The sequence below is a fragment of the Dipteris shenzhenensis genome, chromosome 26, assembly GCF_047967505.1.
Source record: "Dipteris shenzhenensis isolate YYH24624 ecotype China chromosome 26, Dip_SZ_1.0, whole genome shotgun sequence".
Lineage (NCBI taxonomy): Eukaryota > Viridiplantae > Streptophyta > Polypodiopsida > Gleicheniales > Dipteridaceae > Dipteris > Dipteris shenzhenensis.
In genome coordinates, this window is record NC_141621.1 from 47,780,628 (window position 1) to 47,794,301 (window position 13,674).

Here is a 13,674-nt window from a genome sequence, read left to right on the forward strand (position 1 = left end):
AGTGCATGGAGGAAGAATCATTACAAACTTGTAAATAGTGTTCTATTTATTAAAAGATCTTTGTACATCTACAATTGCATGTTTTCAATTTCTTCCATTCTAGGGTCAATCTAGATACCAATATCACAACCATTAATATTATAAGACCACCATGCAGTAATCCCACTAGTTTATATTCCAAATTTCAATCTTTTCTATTTTTAATAAATTAAGAAAAAGTTATAGAGCATGCCCCGAATTGGGTGTGCATAATTTTAGCACAACATTGGAGGCCCCTTAAACATACCTAAGGTTCTCAATTAGGTGTGTCCTTGGTTGAGGAGAAGCTCATGTAGTGAAATTTTGAATGATTACTTGGTTGCATGTATGTGTTGAACAAAATTTTGACATTTTGAAATAAATTGTTATATCCTATATTCTTTAGGATGCATGCTTCACATGAAACATATTACTTGTAATGCTTTAATGGTCTCATTTCAAATCTTATTCCTTTTTTTTTGGTCTCATGTTCAAGATTAGAATGTAGAAACCTCATAAAAAATGGTTGCACCCAATCAAACATTGACCCCAGTGCACCTTTTCTTCCAGTCCCTTGCTTGACTACTTATGAATTATAAATGCATGTAGTGGAAAGTGCATATCATAAGCACACTCGGATACATGTCAGATACACATTTGGATTTTTGACTATCTTTCACAAATCCAAGTATCAATATTTTCTTTTGAGTCACTAGTCAAACCCACAAGATATATTAGTATGCTAGATGTCACTTTGCCCATTGGCCCTTTCTCTCTCATGTTTTCTATAATTTAAAGCTCCCATCTATATCTACTCAGTTGTCAAAAGTTTAATATTTGCCTCTCCACCTATTGGCAAAGTTGTGGGTTTGATGGTTCTTGACACTTTTAATTGACCTAGGACATTCCAAAACATTCAAGTTTGAAATTCTCTACAACATTTTACACATCAGACCTAGGTAATGGACTAGTAGCTCCTTGAAGGTTCTCACAAACAGTGTCAAAAATTTGAGTAGAAAATTTATGTAGGATTTTTTGCACACTCAAAAGATGTAGTTTCTAGTGCGATGAAGGAAGCCGTTGAACCAAAAAAAGAGGAGTGTTGTCAAGTCCTTGTATAAGGATAAGAAAAAAAAGGAAAACAAGAGTATGTAGTTATATTTTAGACTTGTATATTCTTAGTTTCAATTGTAGTCTTGATGTAAAATAAGTTTGTTTTAATTGATACTATAGACAAGAAAAAAAACGACATAGTAATCTTGAAGATGATGTACAGGACCTGGATGGCATTGTAGAGGAAGTTGTGAAGCTTGTGAATGATGACATGGATGTTCTAGTAGAAGAAATCCTAGAAGGGAGAAGGATGGCTAGGACAAGAAGGACAGCATCAAAAAGCTCATAGAGGCTACCCAAATAATTTCTCCTATTTCAAGTTCTATCTAAGAAGAAGATGACATCATGGATGACACTCTGCTTGGTAGCTTTCTCCTAACTAGCTCAAAGAAATGGCAATATTGTCTCCTAAATAATCCTAGGGATCTTGTAAACCCCCTATAAACCAACCTCCTACAACCCCCAATTGTAGGACAAAATCCTCAAAGCATTGAGAAGGTTATATTTGAGCTAGTTTTGATTATTTTAAATGAAATGCTCTTTGATCTAGTTTTGTGTTTTTGGTGCACTGTCCATTTCACACCCCTATTATTGGTTTTTGTTATGTATCATTATTTAGACGTGATTTTTTAATGTATTTTTCCACACTCTCATGTTATTGTTTTTTATTTTTTGTTCATGTTTTTAGTTTTGTCTTTATTTCCTTCTTCCTTATATGTGATACTGAAAATGTTGCCTCTCAATAGAGGTTACTTGTTTATTTTTTAAATGAATGGCATATTTCTAAAGAGGTGGCGGAAGAATGCTCCTTCAACTACTCAAGTGGGTGACATTCATCAATTTGGAAACCACATTGTGTCTTTGTTGCAGCCTAGCTTGACAAAAACTTTTGTTAGCTTTGTGGACCCATTATGAGGTCACTACATGCAGTAGCATCACCAAGAGGAACTTAGAACCCTTGGTGTATTTAACAGAGAGGAACATGGCTTGGGAGAGGAGGGACTGAGTTTCATTCAATCTTAAGTTCAACTTTTCATAACATGAATATTACACAAGGAAAGGATACAACCATCTAACATGACCGGTAGAATTGTGTTACGTAAAGCCCTCTAACACATTGTCTTTGCATGGCATTGAGTTTGATCTAATGCAACAATGCTCATTGATGACATGCCTCTAAATGCAGAATGGAAACCAATTAGATTATGCATCACGCGATCCCAATTTTATGGAGATACAATGATGAGGTACTTGTTGCCATACTTGAAGGAGCTAACATATTCTTGACCAAGTTCATAATAGAACTTTCAAGGTTAGTTTTATGTCACTTGATTTGGACATTAAAGTGAGGAAAGTATCCATACCCCTGCATAATCTTACCTTTATTTTAATACCTAGTATGAGTTTATTAGGCGCAATAAATTGGAAAACTTTCAAAGTTGCAAAAATAACTAGAGGTTTACTATAAAATCAATTAAAGAAGCATGTGTTGATATGAGCATTGCCATGGATTGAGGTTTTTTAAAAAAGATATTCAATGAAAAAACATTCATTCAAGTATCACTCTATTGAGTGTTGTTCGGATAATCCCCTTGAGGGTTAGTGCTCATAATATTTACACACCCTACCTATTCCTTCAAGTGATTGCTAGAGACTATCCTAAGATGAACAATATCAAAAAATTAATAGGTTTATGAGATTATATCTAGATAGATCTAAACATTGGAAAAAGTCATTCTTTATTAAGGGATCCCTTTGATAGCCTACAAACTAACAAAAGGTGCAACAAAGAATCATAGAGCTATCACATGACGTGTTCTAAGAATTGCTTGCACGAAACCCCTATGCTAGATGGAGTCAACCATTTCTCGACTTGAAGATAGCTTGTAAATGGATATATATGACAAGTGTCATTATCCTTGTAATTGTATGAAAATGGTTACTTTTTTTGTTAAATACAAAGCGAGTGGATGCAGGGAAGGTGGATGCAGGGTAGGTGGATGTAGAATAGGGGGTTATAGGGTAGAAGGTGGATGTCGGGAAAGGGGATATAGGGTAGGAGGTGATAAAGTGGGGAGTGAGAGAGAGAGAGAGAGAGAGAGAGAGAGAGAGAGAGAGGAGTGCACACAATATAGCTACCTATACACTATGTTGTATTGAACATAAACATGAATATATACATGATAACCCCTTACGGTTAGGGTTAGGGTTAGGGCTAGGGTTTTCCCCTAATGCCCTTAAAATTTACACCATCCTCAACCTCTTAAAATTAATAGGTTTATGAGATTATATCTAGATAGATCTAAACATTGGAAAAAGTCATTCTTTATTAAGGGATCCCTTTGATAGCCTACAAACTAACAAAAGGTGCAACAAAGAATCATAGAGCTATCACATGACGTGTTCTAAGAACTGCTTGCACGAAACCCCTATGCTAGACGGAGTCAACCATTTCTCGACTTGAAGATAGCTTGTAAATGGATATATATGACAAGTGTCATTATCCTTGTAATTGTATGAAAATGGTTACTTTTTTTGTTAAATACAAAGCGAGTGGATGCAGGGAAGGTGGATGCAGGGTAGGTGGATGTAGAATAGGGGGTTATAGGGTAGAAGGTGGATGTCGGGAAAGGGGATATAGGGTAGGAGGTGATAAAGTGGGGAGTGAGAGAGAGAGAGAGAGAGAGAGAGAGAGAGAGAGAGAGAGGAGTGCACACAATATAGCTACCTATACACTATGTTGTATTGAACATAAACATGAATATATACATGATAACCCCTTAGGGTTAGGGTTAGGGTTAGGGTTATGGTTTTCCCCTAATGCCCTTAAAATTTACACCATCCTCAACCTCTTAAATTGCACTGGGTAAGTAGAGGGTGCATATACAAGACCTTTTTGTGGATTTTGTTTGGTGCACACGATAGCATCTAAAACTAAAAAGAAAATTGAAAAGAATCAAAGTAGTATGTGCATATGTGAGCACAGTGACTACATAGTTGAAGCATGTATAATGGGTGCCACTTATGGTCCTATACATAAATGTGCATTTCCCCCTCTTAAGTTGTGGGTCATTTCTTGCCTTTGGGAATAAAACCGAGAAGATAGGGTGAAGAGAAGGAAATATGCAAAAAAGCAAAGTCAACCTAAATCAAAGATTAGTCGATCAAAAGATGAGTGCATGAATGACTACATGTATGGTTTCTTGCTAAAAATGTCATAAGTCGTCGTCGACTGCTATGAAGAAGAGGCATCCAGATGTGAAGCTAATCATTGTAGCCATGAAGATGTGATCAAGTGTGTCACCAACCCAAAAGGACTAACAACAATATGTGAGGTATGCTGCAGTAGAAGTATAATCTCTATCATTCAATGTAGGATCATAGAAGACTTCATAATTGGTGTGGATAGAGTGATACTTCAGAGGTTAAAAATATGGGGCCGAAGGTGCAAGTATGATACACTACTCTATTGATGAAGAGGCCCATAAAATAGATGAGGTATGGTGGCCTATCAAACCTATATGATCAATTATCATGAGCTGAAGGTTCGTCTAATATGTACATGGCTAAACATCCATCGGCATGGGATGCAACATCTGTCATAGGCTTGTCAAGAACGAGTTTATAGTAGGAAGGCATGGAAGCTTGACATGCAACTGAGCATGCATACAATGTCCCTGAACAATATGAGGTGTTGAATGCTAATGTATGGCCTGATCAGAAGTCCTTTATCCAATCACTAATCTGCATCAAGTATGGACTATATACGACAACCATAAGTGCATGCTAAAACACAGAGGTTCTCCAAGTTGCGCTATCATTGAATCTGATGATGTCCACTGCATAGGAATAGGACTGCACTGATGCATAAATATCCTCATGCTGAGAAATGATCTTCTAATCAAAGATGGTGATAGCTAGATCTAAGCATGATGCAATGTGACATGACTGAGCCGATGCTAGAAATGGAGTTAAGTTGAGTTAGTTTTGGTTTATTCTAGGGAATCCTAGTGTGAGTTTCAGTCTAGTGTGTCCTATTAATGACACATGTCACATTGGGAGTTATCCCATATGCATTGATTCTCATGTGTGTGTGTGTGCTCTATATAATAGCTGTACTGGTCACTTGTCACATTAATCAAGTATCAAGCCTAAGAGCTCTTTGGTCTACATGAGTACTTTCATTTTGTTCATTGCTCTTGCTATTTCATTTCCATTTCATTATGTCTCTCTTTGAGTATCCTTATCTCTCTCCCTAGCCTACCCTCTCTCTCTCTCCCTCTCCACCATGCACCTTCATGTGTGCAAATTAGTACTAGATATATTAGGTCTAGTTATTTAAAACACTTCCTCCACTATGTCCACTCCGATTGCCTACTATTTAGTACTATTAAATACTACTTTAGTAGGAAATAATACTAATTAGTAGAGCTTAATAATTGATTAACAATCATGATTTAGTACTATTAAACAACAAATTTCATGTTTGCTAGCACTAAATAGTTGCTTAGTATCACTTCTAAATAGTCATCTCTATATTTATTTTAGCAGTACTAAATAGCTGCTTAGTAGAACTAAATAACTACTTAGTGTTACTTCTTACTACTATCAAACAATTGCTTAGTGTTACTTCTAAATAGCCATCAGTAGTAGTACCAAATAACTAATATTTAGATTTATAAAGAGGACTAATTAAGAGTCATGCATATTTGTTCTCTTCATTACACTAACCCTTTCTTGATTATTAACCAAATAGGTAGAATTCTTCATGAATTTCAAGGATTTTGATCCCTCAATAAACATTGGATTTTGTACTTTTTAGAATGATAAGCCATTTTTTATTTAAAAGCTGAAAGGAAGGAATACTTACTACTGTGTTTATCATACAAAAGTAGATTTGTTGCAATTAGTAGTGAATTCCATGAGATAGGATATGGTGTCATTGCATGGGGCTATGTGTGACTGCTTATGAAAGGTTTGTAGGCCAAGAGGGGAAGAGACATGTGTTGCCAACACTAGCACCTACTCTTAAGTGTCTAAAATGTGGGAATCAATAGTATGTCCAATAAAAGAAGATGTTGAATGGCACAATCTTGAGTGCTTACTTTGCAAATGTTAGCAATGTCCAAGACCTTTCTTTCTCCTACATGAGCTGAATGATGCAAGCAATGCATTGATAAGGTGGAAGACCTATTAGTATGTTACCGAATAGTCCTCAAAATTGTTGTTAGCATCTTCACAACGATGTAGAATCAATAAGGACCTATAGATAGCAAACACCTTACCTTGCAATGTAGTAAAATGGGTATGTTGCCTTGAACTGAGATGCTACCCATAGTGTGACACTTGTGATCTTCTTTGAATTTAGGATTATTGCATACATCTTGCATGGTTTGTACACATATCCATTAGCCTTGTACAACCTCTTGGCTACTCTCGACAAACAGTTGTCATCACTTTATCTTCTATCACATGACTTGGTTCATAGATTGATAGGTATAGCATAAGTGCCTCAGCAGTAGAGCTGTTACAGTGTTCTCATGGGTAGACACTTTCATCAGTACACGGGTAAGCCTCTAGCATAGAGCCTAGACTGCCTCCATCATGGAGTTATCCACATCACATAATTGATGATATACCAGTCATGACTTCAGATGAGATCCGTTGAGTGGAAAGAGAATCTACTTTGACCATTTATTGCCACAGGGCATGTACACATATATGATGCTGACTCGATCATTGGTCTTGAGAGATTGAACACATATGTTCCACATGTTAGCATGGATCAACCTTCACATTCTAATCATGCACATTTCTTAGGAAGCCCTCAACATGAGGCACATTTGACAGTAAGACCTCAACATGAGGCAATCCCATCTACATTAGCACATTTTGATCCTAGTGATGTATAGCAATCACATTCATGAATGGATCTACCAAATGTAGATACACAACAGGAGTTCAACTATGATCATATAGTTATTCAATAGGTAAGTCCTCCATATGAGGCACTCACATCTCTAGTTGCATCTAGAGACACTGCCACAGTGCATCTAGTTCCTTAGGTGATTCCATTCTAGCATCCATCACTGATGCTTTCACCTTTAACATGGAGCACATCATATCTTTGGACATAGTTTCCATCAACAGTTCAGGTCAGTAGAGAAGGTGCATGGTGGAGAGGGAGAGAGAGAGAGGGTAGGCTAGGGAGAGAGATAATGATACTCAAAGAGAGACATAATGAAATGGAAATGAAATAGAAAGAGCAATGAACAAAATGAAAGTACTCACATGTAGACCAAAGAGCTCGTAGGCTTGATACTTGATTAATGTGACAAGTACAGCTCTTATAGAGCACACACACACATATGAGTACCAATGCATATGGGATAACTCCTAATGTGACACATGGCATTCATAGGACACACTAGACTAAAACTCACACTAGGACTCACTAGAATAAACAAAAACTAACTCCATTTCCTGACACCCCCCCATGGAGAAAAGGTGAGTAACTATTGGAATGGAACCAAGAATACAACGTGACAATGACGGTCATCGAACTGCGCAATGACGGTCTAGAACTAGACATGGCTCCCATGCTAACTCAAAGGCAAGTGAGCATGGTATAGACTCAAAGGCTCACCTAGCATGGCTTAGAGGCTCATGATGCATGGATGCATGACCAACTCACAGGTCTAGGAGACCAATGCACCAACATCCTGGAACTCACATGCTAAGCTTGATAATTAGACCTATCAAAGCCAATACATGGCTCCCATAGTACATCCCCCTCCTAGCTCTAGGGACTAATGAGGGACATGGAGCCACACATGACAAACATAAAATCAATACATCATTTTAGGAGGACATCCAAGGCGGAGAACCTTTATTGACACCTCAAACATTCACTTTAAAGGGACTGCTCAAGGTAGAGAACCTTTATTGAACCCAATCATAGAAAATAAAAATATATTTCATTCATTTAATGCATAGCAAAAGAGAAGAGAACCTATACATGACCCTGAGTAGTTGCTGCACATAAGAGTGCACATCTCGATTCGAAGAAGTATGTCGGTGAAGAATATCGTGAGAATGCCTCGAATGATATGTCAGTATCGACCATGGGATCAGCTACAAGGAGCAATCACATGATGACTCTCAAAATGTCATGATGTTAATCACGAAGATCGAAGTAGAGCTTCAAATTTGAGCAATTATGCCCAAGGGAGGCAAAATGCCCAAATGAATATACCAAATAGTAATGAAATTACATCAATTTTGGGAAATCCCCAAAAAATTTACATCTCAGAGGCTTCAATTATGCCAAAGGACTGCAAAAGTCAAAAAAGCCCTAAATTTTGGAAATTAGGGTTTTTGTCATAAATTAGGGCTTTTCAAAATTTGTTGCAAGTAAGTGTCCTAGCAACACTCAGGAACCCTCTGATCATGAAAGTCCTAAAAAATGCCGAGTATTCAACGTGCAATTTCAAAACTCGACTTTTAGGTCAAAAAATGCAGTTTGATTGTTTTTCTCAGATTTTAGCACTGGATTTGTTGTTCAAAGTGTCATCCAATAGAAATAGAGGTGGGTGACTATAGAGTTCAAGGCAACAACTAAAAAACAACCTCAACCAAACCCTAAATCATCCAAAACAGTGTGGCGACTGGTAGAGAGGCCATGTACTTGTTGAAAAAGGGGTCTAGAGTGAATTGGATGTGGTATTAGTGTATTGGAGAATATATATAATTTCATTAAATGCCAATGTGCACCACAAGAAATCTCACCATAGAATCTAGACTAGGGCTTTCTTTTCATGTGGTAGGATTGGGAATTTAGAGAATTAATGAAATAACACTGGTTATAGCTTATGGTAGTAATACCTAAATAGGACTATTTAAAATTGAATAGTACTCAATAGCATATGAGAGTAGTATCTAAATAGCACTAAATAGCATATAACATTGGTACTTAGGATCTTAGAGAATATGGCAATGGTACCTAAATAGGAGTAAATAGCATATGATAGTGGTACTTAGCATATGAGAGAATATGATTGTAGTACCTAAGAAAGCATGGCAATAGTACTTGAATATTATTAAATAATGCTAGTAGTATTAAATAGCATATGACAATGGTACTTAGCATTTGAGAGAATATGAGTTAGTACCTAAGAGAGCATGGCAGTAGTACTTAAAAGTATGAAATAATGCTAAATAATGCTAAGTAGTGGCACCTAGCATACCACAATTGAGTCATGGACCTCGAGTCAAAGCTATATGGCATGATCATGGCTGAAGGGGAATCAATATAGGAACACATCACCAAGATGAAGGTGGGGTGAGAACAGCTAGTCACGGTTGGTCAAAGGACAAACTCGACCAAGATGGCAAGGTTGTTGCTCTTCAGATGAAGAGAACAAGAAGAAGAGATCAGATGAAAAGAACAAGAAGAAGAGAAAGAAATTTAAAAAAAAGGTTCTATTGTGATGAGCCAGGACGTTTTGTAAAGGACTGCAAAAAGAAGAAGGTTGATCAGAAGAAGAAGGGGGTGCCAGCTCAGAGTCAAAGCACTTAGCTCAGTTGGTGGTGGTAAAAGAGGAACTTTTCTTGGTGGCTTCTCCCAGTGCTACTACAATTAGGTATATAGACCTGGTGTTATTGTCAAGATGTGATAGTCTAAAGAGGAGTCATAATCTTTTGTGAAGGTGATGGATAGTGATGAGTACCTGGAACCATCTAGGTGCTTGGCTGGTGTTGCTGACACAGAGGGGGACTCTTCGACATGACTTGAGATTTCAGTGTCAAGTAGAGGCTATGACTTAGAGAGGGACAACGCATAACACACATGGAGCTTTACAATCTAGGTAATCTAGATTTATGCTTGGGATATAATGTATCAGGTATTGTATTTGATTGCAAACCTAGTTAGACGGAGGACAGATTGAAACAGACCTTGCAAGCTTGGTGCCTAGAGGACTTCAAGCTGTTCATCCATCATGAGGGGGACAGTTGGAGAGGATGCTGGTACCTCGAGTGCTCGAGTTCAAAGGCAGGCTTGTGATTGAAGGTGGTGGTGCCATCAAGTGCTACCAAGGATGGACCTGTGTACTAGGTTGGTATGCTGAAGCAGAACCAAACCTGGTGGAGCAAGAGCCACTGGAAAAAAGTCAAGAAACTATGACAACACCAAAGTGGTCCAGAGGGCTACTACTTGGAATCTACTAGAGCATCTTCATTGATGGATTGGGATCAAGCCAATGTGGGTCGATGAGAAGGGTCGTTAGATTAGGGTTGGTGACCTGCCCACCTATGATCCCCCAAATGAAGAGTGCATCGGGGGGTGGACCATAAGTCAATAGGAAGGCACATGGGTTGCCATGTAGGCAACAGACAAAGGAAGGAAGGACGTACCTAGTAGAGGAAAGCCTCCATGAAGGGAAGGTCTGGGAGAGACATTTTCAGAGGCTATCCACAAATGGAAAGGGTAAATCTATGCAGGGTTTCCAGCAAGCAAGGGCCGCATGGCCAATGCAATGATGTCAGTAGGGCACGATGTACGAGCTATTTGGAGCGGCTCTAGAGGTTTTCAAGAGCCTGATAAGAGACAAAACAGAGGCTAAAGATAGGCCCAGTAGTTTATGGATGATTCGGGTCCATATGATCCTAGTTTGGGCACACAATAGGGCTAGAAGAGCCTGGGCCAGTGGCTAAATGCCACGTGGCCAGGAGGGTCAACAAGAGCCCTCAAATGGAGCCCCTTGGGGCATTTACACACTTCCCCCTCAGTCAGTTGGTAGGGGGAATCCACTTATCCATAAAAGTTGGTTGGGCAATTTTTTCAAGAGGCACTCAGCCCCTATAAAAGGGGGCATTTGGGCCTCCATTTGGGATCACTTGGGGCAACCAACCAAGAGCAAAAAGGAGCAGCAATTAGGGCTTCCCTTGGGCCTATAAGCAAGAGGTCAAGGAGGTCTCTGGGAGGCTGTAGACATAGCTTAGAAGGTGCTACCCACCTAGGCTAACTACTCGAGCAGCAAGGTGGAAGGATAACTGGACAAAGAGTCTACATAAGGTCAGAGGAGCACGTAGGCTCAAAGATCTAGAGGTGTCAGTAAGGAGGACAACGATTTGGTGGGACACTGCATTTCGTTTGTAATGTGTCTAGTTTGTGAACAGACTGAAATATATCTTCGTTGCTTCTATATTTGTCTTGGATGCACTGTCTATTTACTCGCTTGCACACACATCTATGATTGTGAAGTACACACAAATTAAGAAGTTTAATTCCGTAGTAGTGAAACACTTCCGCGTGTAATTCCTGGGCTCATCTATCAGTCTTCCGCTACGGGATACCCTCTTGGTCGGATTTCCATTTTCTAATAATATATCTTGAGAACATACAAGATGAGAGGTGTGGCATGGGTGGGTTGCAAGTATCTATGTGGATAAAATTGGCAAATTGTTGTGGCCAATTGTATGGTGTGCAAATTCAGTATTGACCTCATAAGGGTTTCCATGTGTACAGAGTCCATATTCACATGTGCATGTGCATGCTTAAGCATGCAAACTCATGCAAGTGCAAATGTATGAACATAGTATGGGGGAGCATGCACGCATAAATGCCTTATTAGGCATCAACTTTTTAAATTCAGTAACTTAGTTCTTAGGGCACATAAATTAAGTTGATAAACCTACTTAAAGTAAATTAGTACGCCCCCTCAACCCTCCCCTACCTCCTCCCTCCTCTCATTAGCCTGCCCACCCCAGCCTCTCCTTCCCCTCCTCTTGCAGCCCCACCTCTATCATCATTGGCAGTGCCCCTCCTTACCCCTCTTTGACCACTCCCCCGTCCCCTCTCTGGCCTCTTCTCTTGGCTCTCTCCTCCCCTCGCCTCCCCTCCATCCTTCATGCTACTACTCACGTTCCCCTATGTTCGCCCTAGCCCCCACACTACTTCTCCACCACTTCCTCCTCCCGCTGGCTCTCTCCGCCCTTCCATCTCTACCCTCTCCTCCCCTCTTGCGTTGGCTCTCTCTTGGTGGTGCCCCTACTCCTTGCTCTCTGGCCTCTCTCCATCACAATTCCCTTGCTCTACCCTCTCTACATCTCCATTGTAACCACCACTGCTCTTCCTCCCTTGCCCTTGCCTCCCCATTCACCCTTGCTCCCAACACTATACACGACAACCTTTCTCCCTTTGTCTTAAGGAATGGGAAGCAAGGAAGAAGCAAGAAGAAAGCAAGCAAGCAAGGGGCAACAAGCAAAGACGTAATCAAAGGAGGTTGTGGGAGCCAAGAGGAGTAGGGAATCAGCTCTAGGAGTCAATTCTCGAGAGGCAACCAAGAAACTAGCGAACAACAAAGAGGTCGAGAGCCGATTTCACGATTTTTTTATCAAAAATTGGCGACCGATGTCAATTACCGACTATCGACGACGAAGGCAAGGGGACGATGACATGGTGATGATGTGGCATATACTTGGTGCATGCATGGTGATGATGTCGGCTTATGGGCAACAGCTGTATGTGGTTCAATGTCTACGTTGGGTGGTAACAAGAAAAGTTTTTAAGAGCCATTAGATCTAGATTTAAGTTTAATGGCTAATAGGCATGGTGGTTTACAGTCGGTTAGATCAAGGAGATCTTTGATCTCCGGTAGAGAAGTGGCGCTGCGTGTGCACTGTCAATGATTCAGAGATTGGATGGCACACATTGATTTTGTTTACCATAGTCATGCATCGTGCCACATGTCTTCAGATGGCATTTCTGCACCCTTGGATGCAAATTTTGATTTGAGGACTCAAATCAAGCACTGCTCCGGAACCCTTGAATTAAAAGCATCTCAGGCTGGTTACACACCGCTAAGGGTGCCCAAATAGAGCCCAAAGTGTGGGCACCCCAAAAGAGTGATGGGCGGTCTATAATGGGCGCCCCCTATTACACACCAGGTGCCCATCGTGAGGTTATTAAAAATTGAGAGTCCATCGATGGGCAACCCCTTTACACACTGTCCAAGTAAAGATCCTCAAATCATTCCCAAAGCCTTGTTCTCCTTCTCCTTCAAAAAATGGGCAAGCTCATCCTCTAGTGGGTTTCTCCTCTCTAGATTCTGAAGGGAGATCTTGCCATTTGTTGCTACATGAACAGGTATATCTATCGCGTTCTTGGCTATTTGCCATTGCTTGCTATAATCCAGAGTCTTTGTATCTCAGCTTCCATAATTGATTTTGACTTCTCCATAGCTGCCAGATGCTGATGCATCACCAAAATTGCTCGCTTGTTGGCTTCTTTCTCTACTGTTAGCAAAGGTTGTCTGCATATTCCCCACACTTACGGCTTGTTCGAGATCATGTTTCATTTTGCTCAGCTCAACATTCAAGGCATTGGCCGCAAGAGCTGCTTCTAATGCTGCATGGACTTCATCTCTCACTGCTTCAACTTTGGCTGGTGCAAGAATAGAATCTGCTTCGTGTTGTGCTGCTTCAGCTCTAGTTGTTGTGCTTCCCACCTGGCATGTTCTTTCTCTGACTTGGCTACTTGCA